This window comes from Oryctolagus cuniculus, chromosome 5, assembly GCF_964237555.1.
Source record: "Oryctolagus cuniculus chromosome 5, mOryCun1.1, whole genome shotgun sequence".
NCBI lineage: Eukaryota > Metazoa > Chordata > Mammalia > Lagomorpha > Leporidae > Oryctolagus > Oryctolagus cuniculus.
In genome coordinates this window covers 44,317,104-44,330,574 of record NC_091436.1, presented here as the reverse complement: position 1 = coordinate 44,330,574, position 13,471 = coordinate 44,317,104, and the positions used below count along the sequence as shown (strand labels likewise).

General features: G+C 43.8%; 1 pseudogene; it reads right to left on the bottom strand.

The window, feature by feature from the left end:
- LOC127492968 (succinate dehydrogenase [ubiquinone] cytochrome b small subunit, mitochondrial-like) overlaps window positions 1–12,855 on the bottom strand; it is a 46,428-nt pseudogene extending 33,573 nt beyond the window's left edge.
- Between the last annotated feature and the right edge of the window lie 616 nt (window positions 12,856–13,471).

Sequence of the window (13,471 nt, the reverse complement as noted above, 5' to 3'; positions counted from 1 at the left end):
ACTTCCGCGGAGAAGCGGCACACCGCCGGCCGGCTCTCTCGGGGGCTGCTCAGGTGTTCCTTCAGATGTTCCCTGGTGCATGTTGTCTCTCTCCTCCTTTATAGTCCTCTTCCACCAATCCCAACTCTGCTACCCACATGCCGAGCATGCTGCTCTCCTCCAATCAGCAGCAGGATCAGCTCCTGCAGCTTATCAAACTGATGAGGCAGCTGCGTAGAGGTTGTTTGGTCTCTTTCTCTCAGTGCCATATTGTGGGAAAGCAGATGCATAGAATAAGTCTTAATTCCAGTAACTTAGTCTAGTCTCAGTTGCTCCCCACAATCCTTGTTCAGATGTACTGGTGGCTTTGAGCCTGGGGAGGAGATGTGTGGATTCCTTTGCACTTTGATAATGCTTTTAGAAACATGGATCTTATCTAGAGATGATCTCACTCACAACTCTCTCTAACATTCAGTTTTGCCACAGCACATTTTTGTCTGCGTTACATGACAGGGGTTTAAGTCTCCATTTTACCATAAAACAAGCAAAGCAGCATTGTCTTCAGCAGAGCTTCTGTGTCACTTCGACTCCTCTTCACCATGACCTTCCTTATGAGAAAGTGGTCCATATTGCCTTGGTTTCCACACTTGATTATCAGCACTCTATGCACCAGTACAGAAACAGACAGGATACTGCCTTACTCATGTATTTCATGGATATAATTAACATATAATAACACTAACTGATGAAATGAATCATTAAATACCACTAGTACTTTGATTCAGAAAATAATTTGAAATTGGCCTCGATATTTTGAAATTGGCCCAAACTGTATCAAACAACAAGACTGTCATTTATCTTGACCCAATTGTAAAGTTAGACTTAGAACAGAAAATGCTCAGGATACATCCTTGGGCTCAAGCTGGCATTTAATGGAGGTAATATTCCTTTAACACTTACACAGTTCCTGAAATTTTAAGTATACATTTAAGCATGATTACCCTCCTAATCAATGACACATTGAGGAGAAGTAGAAACAGAGAAGGCAGGGGAAGCTATATTCTCAGTCTATACAAAATCAAGTTCACCCAAGAGCCTAAATTACAGTGTCCTTGCCATTTGTAGAGGTGAAATTGAGTATTACAGCACATAGAACATGCATGCCATTTCTATTCCTTTTTTTAAAAGATTTATTTATTTGAAAGAGTTATAGAGAGAACGGGAGAAACAGAGACAGAAAGATATTCTACCTCCTTGTTCACTCCCCAGATGGCTGCAAGGAGCCAGGCACTTCTTCCAGATCTCCCATGTGGGTAGCTAGAACCCAACCACTTGGACTACCTACTGCTGATGTGCCCAGGCCATTAGCAGGGATCTAGATTGGAAGTGGAGCAGCTGGGATACGAACCAGTGCCCATATGGGATGCTGGCACTGCAGGTGACAGTTTAACCTGCAAACCACTATTCCTTTAAAAATAGTTCAGGTATTACTGGGGGTCAGGAAGCTTAAAAACACTTGCAGAAAAATAGAATTAGAAGATTTTGGAGCAGAAAAAAAATTGAAATGTATACATACTTTGGTGATAATATGCATTTTCCATGAAGTTCTTGAAGCACCCTTGTATGTCCTTGATAAAATGCAGATGAGGCATTGGAGGCTCTCTGAAGCATTTTGCAGAATCTTTCTAGTATATGTCACAGTGTCTGGCATGGAACGGGGAGTAACCATGTGGCCAATGGATAGGGGGTTCTCACTGGAAATTTGGCCGGCATGGTAAGTCTAGCAAAGGTTTCTCAAGACGTTGTCGACTTCTTGAGGGCAAGGAGAAAACTGCTGTTGCCCAGCCTTGGTGCTTACCCACCTTTAAAGCTTAGTTTTCATGACCACTTTACTCTTGTGTAACTTGGGAGGCTTATAAAGGAAGTTGTATCATCTCAATATTACAGCTCAGAAATCAAGCCCAAAAATACTTATGAGGGTCTATTACTGAGCAAGTTGCAGATTTGCGAATCAGAACCAGGGCTCCAGGGCCCACACTGCTCGGCCCCATCCCCATCTCTCTGTCTTTGGTTCTCTCCATCTCTCCCTCCACGTCCCATCTCCCTCACTGTAAATCATTACATTGTAACTGAAGGCCTCACTGGACTTGGGAGTTGATCAGGTCAGCATGGCTGGTAGCTGCACTTGTTCACATATTAAAAAATAGAAATGAGATTGCATTTTATATATACTATATAATAAAAACCATAAATGTATAATATATCCACCCAGGATGAATGTGGAATAAATTTCTGAAGTCTTGAAAAGAAGTGCATCTTATCATATCAGAACATTTCACAGTTAAGAGGGCTTTCCTATTCAGAAATCACCACCATTTTCCCTCCATAACGTTCTGTTTAAAGAAAGCTGCTTGAATGTTTTAGTTCTCCTTCCTTTGGAAAATGGAGAGTGTACTAACCAAATAAACAGAGAGTATTAAAAGGGTCCGGCTGATAATTTTGCTAAACCTCTGAAAAAATAGTCCCTGTTGCATAAGTAAGACTGCAGACAATAGAGCAGGACCAGGGTTTCTCAGCACACAATGTAGGCTTTGTCCCATGGATGTTTTTCCTTGGGTTTTTTTTTCTCCTCCTCGATAGAGTGGTAACAAAAGTAGGGCTTTCCCACTTTGTCCCACAGATGGGGGTTTTAGTCTATTGAGGGCACCTCTGCGCCTTATCTAAGCCTCTCACATTGGGCCACTTAGGAGGGAAGGCTCCACTTCATTGGTCCCCAGGCAGGAAAGAGGGGCTGCAGTGGGGAGGAGAACAGGTCTCTGCTTAAATGCATCTGACAGCTTCGCATAAAGGGAGATGCTTATCCCTGTTTATGGCATATCCCTTCTCCCTTTATAATTCCCATGGCCGGTGTTACTTTTTATAGCACGTCTGACTGTCTGGAAAAGAACCACGTTGTTCCACGCCTTAGAAAGCAAAGGGAAGGGTGAGAAACCTTCAGCAATGCTAACTGCAGAATGGTTTCGTCCTTTTAGAACCCAGAGAGCAGATTAACTCTGTGTGTGGGAGTTGGCTCAAGCACATGTATGCAGTAAATGTAATGAATGGATACCCATATACGCAGTAAATTTATGAATGGATGATTTAATTGAAATAAGTTTAACTTTTTCTTTAGATACTGGTGCAACTTGAATATCCTATCAAATTAATGTTGATTATTAATTAATTGACTTAAAAGTATATTTTTATATCACTTTCATAGTATAATAAATGAGGAGAATCCCATTGTGTCTGAATTTTATAAATATCAATGGAAAGTAAAAATTCCTGTGATCTACTTTTATTTTTGCCATTGACACTATCATTTTAGTAAGAAAAGAAAGGAAACTTCCGAGCAGAGTGAGTTTAATTTTAAAGAGGATGCAGGGTATCTTTTAGAAAGATTTTCTTAATTATCTGGATTAATCTTGACTTTCAACTCCAGATAAGAAATAGGATATCCCACAAGGAGGATTTGCAGCATGTAGGGAATTTTTTTGCCAACCAGGAAAGGCTCCCAGGGACTTAGTTATTAAAGTTACATTTATTGGTGATTATGTCTATTTCCTGTATAAAATTAAACTTCAAAACAAACACTTGAAAAAGTCAACAGAAGTCAACTAAATGGCATGGCTTTTTTATAAATGTAAAAGAAGTGGCCATTTTCAAAGCAATTCGTATTAGCTGGAAGATTGAATAAAATAAATGTAAGAGTTTAACATTAACCCCTGGCAAAAGTTGACACAGTTGTAGGTACACATCCACATCCACACTGTTCATAAGGGATAATAGACACACTGCCCAGAGAGACACAACTTTAATTCCACCCAGGGGCTCTTGTGACATTGTAAACTAGGTAACTAGAGTCTGAGGGGTTGAAGCTGTCTCTAGACCTTCTGGATGGGATTAATTCCATGTAATTCTCTTCAGCCCTTTCTAATTGGTTAAGATGTGTGAGACGCCATGCATGACGGAATCACTTAGCCATCTGCATCTCACACGGGCCACTTCAAACAGAAAAAAAAAAAAATCTCTTGAGAAGAGAAGCCAGAAATTGGCTCTACCTTACAGGAATAAGACACGATGATAAATCAAAACAGTGAACACCCAAGCTGTTACCTCAACTATCCCACCTCCATTGGAAAGAGCAATTACACTGTAAATGAGCCCGGATGCTGCAGGACGGAGTGCCTCACTATCTGTGTGGAGGATGAAATTCTGATAAAAAGCAAATGCTGACATTGAAAGCAGCTATATCAAGCCTTGTGCAAGGATACAAATTTGTTTCATTTTATAAAATAGATCTAGTGGTAACAAAAATACCATACACCGAATGAAAATCCAGCTGTGTGCCCGCTACCCAGCAAATACTTATTCTGGTGGTTAGAAAATAATAAGCTCATTGTTATGACATGAAGGTAGTTATGTTAGGGCATCAGGTAGTTGCTTGCATTTTCACTATTCTGTTTGCTTGTTATGGTGCTATATAAAAACCACCCGAGCCCACAAGTCACTACAATAGCAAAACTCCAACAAGATTATCTAGCGTTTCACAAAGAGCACCATATGTGCTTGGTGATCATTCCTTCTTCCAACCAAATACATCTAAACAAGAGCAAACTGTCACCAGTGAGTTGTTGGCCAGCAGTGGGCAAGAGAGCGCTTATCCTCCACCTTAAAGGAAAATCAGCTTTGGATTAACAAGCAACTGATTTATAGGAAGGTCTTTCCCATCTCTACCAGACCAAATACCTTTTAAAATTTCATAGCCCTCTGCAAAACATATGCTGCATGCCACAGAAGGATTCTAAACCACAATATTTTCCTGATCCAAGGCTGCTCACCAAAATCAGAGCCTGTGAAGATATTTTTGGTAAACTTTGTTTACCAACATCCAGAATTGGCCACCAAGAAGCAAAGCTTCAGAAAGAGCATGGAATGTTTCTAGATGAAACACACAGCACCAGTGCTGCCCTGCTGTCCCTCCTCCTCTTTCCTCCTCATAGTCCTGACCTGACTTTGTTCCTTGCTTCTCCACCTTGCACATCAGCTCCCTGAGGGCGGGGTTTGGCATTCTTGTTCCTCACTGAATCCTGCCCTACCTGGCAAATAGGGCGCCCCATGAATTACTTGCTTTATGACAAGAGGCCTTCGCCTACAGTTTCAGACAGAGGTGGAGCTGTTTACCGAACTTTTATGGAGTGCTGCCCTCTGACTTTATGTGTGTTCTGGGGTTTCCTCAGGCTTTTGGCAAGCCCAGGGTCCTTCAATGATCTGTGCAGGAACAATCCCACTAACTGTGGTCTGATCACGGGTTTAGAGCCCATGGCCTGCCTTCAAAGCCCTTTAGAAGATGGCTTTGTTCAACCCTCCAACTTTCTTGCTCTGTTTTCAGCACATGTGTTCTGCCACTGTACTCCACATAGGATACTGTATTTGTCCCCAAATGTTCTTTCCAGCCTTCCCAGCACCCATGACCACCAACACACATCTTAGTGTGATCTCACCCACTCGTCAAGGCTTCATTTAGGAATTCAGGCTTCCAGGGAGCTCACCCTGGCAATGACAGTGGCACCATCACCATCGTTACCCTGGCTGGCAGGGTGCTCCACTCCCCCACTGTTCAGATCTCCTTCTCTCCTATTGCAGTAACACTGTCTCTACTGTGTATCTGGACACTTGGGTTGTTTGTTTTCCCATGAGCCTTAGCTTTGCTGTTAGATTAAGCTGAAGTTTCCATTGTTTTTGCTCATCGGTCTCCATCCAGGGCACAAGTGGGAAACACTCCTTGCTCACTGTAAATCTCAACTGCAGGATACACACGGGGGGCAGGAGTGGGTAATGAGTATCTGATTTTAGGGTGGGAAAGAATTCACCAAGCCTAAAAACATGCTGTGTCTGCTGTAGTCCTTCCCTGACATCCCAAATAACCTTTCTGTGCTTAAGAGTCTCCGCAGTAGGCCAGGAACAGCATATGTTAGTCACCGTTGAATCTCTTCCTATTTTCAAATTAGTGCTTTAAATTGACTTGGTAAAGAACAAATGTTTGATGAATGAATGAGTGAGTGAATGAATTCATAGGAAATCTTGCTGCTCCCTTGTATCTAGCACCCCCCTGATCCCAAGTTGGAAACACACATCGTTAAGGCAGTCTCTAAAGCACCTTGGTCTGTAATCCTTATCCCCCTCCGCAGCCACCCACACCCTCTGACCAAGCATTTATCTCAGGGCACAAAATGCCATTTGCCTGCTGATCAAAGGCTGTGGGAATGGGCGGCTGGACCAGCTGCACTCAGTTCCTGCCCACGCCCTTCCTGTTTGCAGCAGCCCACCCTGGGGCTATTATGTGTTGGGCAGGCTTAGCAGAAGCCCTCCTCCATTGCTCCTTCTCTGGTCTTTGCAGACACTGTGGGTCTGAAGTGGCAGCCCCTTGCCGGTGGAACCTGCTTTCAGTGTTTCATTGTCCCAGCCAAGACGCAGATATGGGCCAGACGCTCCTTTCCCCTTTCCTGGGACACTGATAAGGGCATGAAAACAGTTCTCTCTTTTCCTGCACAAAAGCTAACTTAGAAGAATGGGTGGAGAATACGTGATAACCAGCCCGAATTTGCCATTTGCCGGCTTTCTGAAAAGAAATGTGGTGGGGAGGGCAGGAGAGAAGACAAAAAGCTTGGAGTTGTTGCTCTGGGTTGTAAAAGCCAAGCACCTCTTGATGACAGTGCCTCCCTTCCAGCCTTAGAGCCCTGTTTCATTTCTGTAAAGGGAAACGCTGTCCCCAGGTCACAGGGCCACAAGTGACGACTCCTGCAGTTGGCTGGGCCACCTGGGAGCTTCTCATGTGACTCATTCACCCAGAGTGTGGCTTACAGGGAAGAATGAAGGGAAAGGGAGAAAGACAAGGTGTCTTCCTGTGTGATTAACCCATTCCCATCTGGACTCTTACCCTTAGGAACCTGTTCCCTTAGCCAATTTCTTCTCCAGAAGTGCTCGTGTTCATGATGTCAGCTCCATAAACCCCACACACTCTCAGTTTATCCCAAGTGTCTGTGGTCAGGGGGCTCTTAAAATAAACAAAACAATCTGGAGGAGCCAAGTTATTTTGCAAGGGAAATCTTTCAAACCTGCACTTGATGTCTTGTGAATGCAGAGTTGAGAAAAATGGAGGATCACCATTTCTCTCTGGAACTGAAAAAGGGGGGTGGGGAGTGGGGAGAGAAGTAGGACTTTAAAAACATTTCCTGGTGGAAGAACACAGCTCCAAGACAAATACTGGCCTCCTAAATGCCACCACTCCTGAACCTGGTGCAATCAGTGGGTCCTACAGTCTTCATTTTCTTTTTCAGAAAAAGAAGAGTATTTCTTGAGCCCAATTCAAGGAAATTAATTGGTTTTTGGGCACAGTCACAATATCAGTGCTGTGTTTTTACAGCCACTGAGACAGCACAAACACACACAGGGTTGAGAGTCAATGATCAAGATTATCTTGGAGGTATCTTCTGGTTCTAAAGTGGCATGGCTCCTAGCTTCTGGTCAAAGTTTCTCTCTCAGTCTCATTCTCATTTACCTGAAGAATTGACTCAGACTCCTGACCAGCCCAGGTCATTTTGGAATTGGTGGAGAAGAAAGTCAGCGATGGCCATTGTTGCTTCTCCCACTCTTGGAATGTGAGAGCAGGTGGTTAAATGTCTGCTCCATCACTGAAAATCCAATTTCACAAAGCATGTACTCAAGGAGGGCTCTACTTGCTCATGAACTCAGCTGAGATGGTAGCCAAGAGGAGAAGTAGAAATAAGTCTGATTAGGCAATTCGGACCCTGTCCTGGGAAGCAACAGGTTGACTGAAACTCTCATTGCTGGTGGTGAAAGTCTTCACCAGAAAAGACAGCTAGACCATGTTGAGAGGAAGCAGCGGCCAAGCAGGACAAGCAGGAGCTGACAACTGCTGCAACATGGACTCTAATCTGTGGGGTATACTTGTGGTGGAGGTTGCTTCCTAATTAGGGTGAACATTGCCATATGTTTGCAAAGAGGTAGCATGCAGAACAGCCTGAGGCTGTCAGTTGTAACACGGACTATAATCCAGGAAACATACTTGTAACTGCAGTATTTCCTCAAGTTAGGGTGAGTTTCTATGGTACAACAGGTTTTCCCAGGCAGGTGATTTGCATCTCTGGGAGGAGATGGGGAGCTTATATCCACCAAATGTCCTGGGTCACTCTCCAAGACTCCATTTTTCATCATGAACAGGCTGCATTGAACAAATACAGCCCACCAGTCATGACTGGGATGTGCCTCCCTAATTTTCCTGGAGGAAACACTTGACTGTCTTTACAGATCTTACTATCCTAGATTTCTGTCTCTCAAATTATCATCCAAATTATTCATAGGATATTCCTGTCACCCTTTATGCTTCCATACATCAAGTTTCCTGGTCTGAATTCCTATGATTCTTATTTCAGTTCTAGCTCTGGACTCGCTCATTTTTCCCCTAAGAAGACTCTTCCACCATTGAGTCGCCTTGGCAAGGACTTTGCTGGATAACTTCCAATAAGCATTACCCATTGTCAAGTAGTTCCAGAACCAAGAATCGCCTAAGTAGAAAAGGAGAAAGCACAAAATTAAGTAGAATGCCAAGCATCTCATACTACAAATGGAAGAGTTAGACAATGAGAACAAGACATAAAAGGATTGCATCAGCTTATATCTGGAATAAAGTCTCAGGAATTGGAAAGGATTTTTTTTTTTTTAGCCATGGAAGAGGCCAAATTTCTAAAGGAAGCTCTCTGCAGCATCTTCAGGGTACAACCAGCCAGTTTTGCCTCAACAGTGAAGCAGTTTTCACGAGGCATCCTTTCCCAGTGTGGATCTAATCGGTGAAAATCCAACTAAAGTCAGTAACAAATTAGATGCCCTGTGTATAATTGTAAATCCCAGAAGAAAAGGTCAGCCCATAGCATAAGAAGAGGAAAAGCACAAGTGAGGAAGGAAGATTGTGGAATGTGAAATAGTTGTCTACAAGATTTGTTTAGAATTTTCTGTTAGAGTCACTGGAAAAACTTCACAATCACATGGCCTGTCCGGAGCAAGGGAGGATGAGAGGACAGATTGCCGTTTGGCAGCTTCTGCTTTTAAAGAATTGGTGCAATCCTCTTCCTAAAGTGAGATTTTTTTTTTCTTTCATAAGAATTTGTTCTTTGAGGGGTTGGCGCTGTGGTGCAGTGGGTTAAAGCCATGGCCTGAAGCGCCAGCATCCTATATGGGCACCGGTTCTAGTCCTAGCTGCTCCTCTTCTGATCCAGCTCTCTTCTATGGCTTGGGAAAGCTGTAGAAGATGGCCCAAGTACTTGGGCCCCTGCACCCTTGTGGGAGACCCGGAGGAAGCTCCTGGCTCCTAGCTTTGGATTGGCGCAGTTCCAGCCGTTGCAGCCATCTGGGGAGTGAACCAGCAGTTGGAAGACCTCTCTCTCTCTCTCTACCTCACTCTGTAACTCTGCCTTTCAAATAAACAAAATAAATCTTAAAAAAAAAAAGAATTTGTTCTTTGAAACTCCAGCTGTTTGGCAAAAACTGTCTCAACTTTGTGATCCATTATTATTTAAATTTTATGAGAAGTAAAATGAATCATAATCACCTCTGTCCCCCACCCCCTAAATCCTGAATTTGAAAGAAAAGCCATATGAATATCTGTAATGCTCATCAAATCAAACCATGGGGGTCCTGTGATATCATTTTAGATTTGACCTTGAAAAATAAAGTGTTAACATAAGGTATATTTGGTAACTCATATAGATGAAGTAAGATCAGATGGAAGGATGCAATCTAAGCAATTTGCTCTCTGAGATTCGTCCCAGGTCTCAATGCAGGGAGGGATTTTGCTTCTTCAATCTGAAAACGTTGGTCTTTGGCTTGCTATATCAATCAAGGCAACAACTTCTACACACATCTTGAGTTTCCACTAAAATCAAGACAGGTAAATATTTGGCCAAAATGTATCCATCTGCTACTCAAAAATGATTGTCTGTTCCAGGATGGGAAAGAAAAAAGTAATAAAGGCAAATATTTATTTATCACGGTGGGCCCAGGCCCTGTGCTTAGAGTTTAGTGCTTGAAGGTGCAGCCAAAAGTTCATCAAAAAATGAAATTAAAAGATAATTTTGGCATAAAAAATTTGAAATCCATGCATTGTTTATTCATAATCATGTTTATTTATGAATTTTGTGAAGATTCACTCATATTATCTCATAAAGGCTTAGTTATGATTTACCTTTCCTGAAGCTGCTTCCCTGGTACTAGCAAGTTAAATCCTCACCCATGTAGCTTTCCAGAGGGATTACATTCTCAGAGGACTTTCATATCTATAATTGCTTTAAAACCCTGTGTTGTACATAGAACAGATACTGGTAAAACTGAGAACACGGTGGGTGGAATTATCTAAAGACAGCTAAATATGGAGCAGCAGAGCTGAAAATGGAAGCTAGGTCATACTTTGTTTCCTATTTTATTTCATAAAATAAGAAAACCTTACAGGTTATTTTCAAGTTTCCCTCCAGTTTCAAAACCTCCACGCTGCAGGTCTTTTCCAAGATTAAGAAGTAATCAGCTATACTAACTCCCAGAATATTTGGAAAATAGTCTACTGTCAATCCTGGGTTCATTTCCACTTTTAGAGGTCAGGAGATGGGTCCTAACTTTAGAAATTCACTTTAATACAATCAGACTAGGCATTGCTGCAGTTTTCTGAAGTTTCAGTAATAAAACTGAGCTAAAATCCCAAGAATCTTAAGTTTTCCTTGGAAGGCTGATGGGGAGTGATGATTCCGACTGGGATAAATGGGGAATCGTGAGTTAGCCCAGTCTAGGTAAGTAGCATCCACATTCATTACTATGCAATGAACAAAATCCTTCCTGATAGGGCCGAATTCTGAAGACAAGCTTCATACATTTTTGGAACTATAGCCAAAACATTTATCCTACTGGGGATCATTTATTTACAAAGGTATTTCCAGAATTTTGTGAAAAAATGGAGTTGAAATATGTTGATTTCAGTATAAAAACATTTGAAATCCATGTGGTTTTTTCATCATCCATATTTTCCATGAATTTTTGGAAGACCCCTTTTATTTGTTTCCTATCCTTCTCGGTGTCTGTCTAGTGCTTAGCCCAGTGATGAAAGTCAGTCTATTTTGTGGGTTTTTGTAGTGGTTGAATGAGTAAATAAGTAACTATTTTTGAAAATCAATAGTGTTATAAATGTAGGTAATCAGGACTGAATGGCTATTTGTTGACATCAGCTCCTGACACTGTTTCTGCTCACGCTGGGTTTGTAATGTCATGAGATGGAAACAAGTGATTCAACACTCAACATTCAATTCAACAAGTAATTCAAAATTGAACATTCAATAAGTAATAAGGTAACAAAATCAGTTTTATCCTTGCACCCTAGGGTCACTTCCCTCTGCCCATCATCTATTTTCAAGTCATCAACTTGACCACTGCTCCCAGATCTGAGGCTCCTCCTTGCTCCACCAGGGGTCACAGGCCCCCTGTAAATCCTGCTTCCCCTTGGAGGTCCACAAGGAGGAGGAATTATCAGGCAGACCTCTCTCCAACTGCTGCCCCCTCTCACTTTCTCCAGAATCTCACCAAACAAAGTTAAATGCATGGGTACATGCCACTGGATCACTGGGCAAAACTAGGAATCATAAAATATGAAGGAAGAAATGTCAAACTGCATGCTACATAGGACCTTCCCAGAGGTCAAAGGGAGATTTCCCCAAAGTGAGATCTGCCAGGCTGTGACCATGATCCTACCCTGCACCCCTCACCTGAGCCTGCCTGTCACTCTGAAAGCACCTTCAATTCACCATGTTCCTAGCAGCAGTCACACACACACACACACACACACACACAGCACATAAAAACGTGCTGTCTTTATTGGTGGTGGCTCAGAGAGAGAGGGAAGTAGAGAATACAAGCAGTTTCAGTTCCCTCAGGGTGGGGTAGGGTAGCATCTTCCAAGACTAACTTCAAAGAGGAATCTGAAAGATGGCAAGAATCTCCAAACAGGGTCCTGTTCCTAACATGTGACCTCAAGACATTTAGGGAGTGGGCAGAGCCTTTCCTGTTGCTGTGGCACAGCGTGCCCCCTTCCTTGCTTTAGAGGTTCTAGAACAAAAAGCAAACCAGTGCAGCAAGTGACCAAGAAGGGTCGCTGGGTGTGGGCAGCATCTGAAGCACAAGGACTGGAGGGCCCTACCTGGGAGCAAGAACCCAAGAAGGAAGTTGGATTTCTTCAGGTCAGCAGGCCTTTGAGAGCACTGCTCCACGCAGGCCCCGTGCTAAGGCCATAGAGTACACAGTGGACAAACAGCAAGTCACGGTAACAGAGCCCAGCCTGTCTCCCAGATGCAGGCGCAACTGAGGCAGGGCTCTGTCCTAGGGAAGCCAGCTCTTGAATCACCAAAGATGAGCATCAGGCTTAGGGCTAGGATGTCCAACTGTGGCAAGAAGAGAACTGAGTAGGCAACTCCTGGTAAAAGTCCTGATTCCAGGGCAGCAGCTACGCACGGGCTGGGGGAATCCCGTGCTGTGTTGGTTGAGGAGGCAGCAGGCAAGATAGCAAGGGGTGAGACAGCTTGCTCCTGACTCCCCCAGGATGGACTGGGGCCCTCCCAGGGACTCCTTACCCAAGGGTTCAGCACAACTAACACTGGGCAGTTTCCTCTTGGCCTTTCTGCTGCCCCAGACTCCAGGAATCCCCGAAGACTCGGTCACGGAGGTGCCACAGGCGCCAAGCTCCCTGCCTGGGCTCTTGTGGTGGAGGCCTCGCGCCGACCACATTGTCTCCTGAGCCCCAGGGCGGCTGGCTCCCGGCTTCACCTCTGTTTTCCTAGTCAGTTCCTCCCTGGGCTTGTTTGTGTAAGAAACCCTCTCTCCCTGTTTCCTGTGTCTCTGTCATTTCCTCCCATTGCCATTCTACACCATGCCACTGCGGGCCATTGTTTTTCGTGCTAACCACAAGCCCAGAGCTTGGGAAGGGCGGGTAGGTGGGCGCTGGAGGGCAGGTCCGTGCTGTCCTGCATCACCACCTCCCATCCCGGTAAGCTGGTGGCAGCGGGCTTTGCTTGTCCTTTCAGAAGAAGCTCGGTATCAGGGAAAAGCTGCTTGCCAGTTAATCCCCCGCATCTCCACAAGGGCCCGTTCCCAGCCGTGAAAACCGCAGAGGTCTGAGAACGCTGATAACCATCTTCGTCCCGGAAGTCCTGACGGTCCCATTCGCCCTCTGATTTTCTGACATGTTCTTACTGGTTTTAAAATAACTGAAAAATAAACGGAGTCTTACTGATAGGGGAGCGAAACAGAGACCCCAGCCAGGAGGGGAGACATGGCTACATACTTAGAAATAAATTTCTTGTAGCTCTGTTTGATGATGCCTGAACATGTCGGCCCTTGGGCT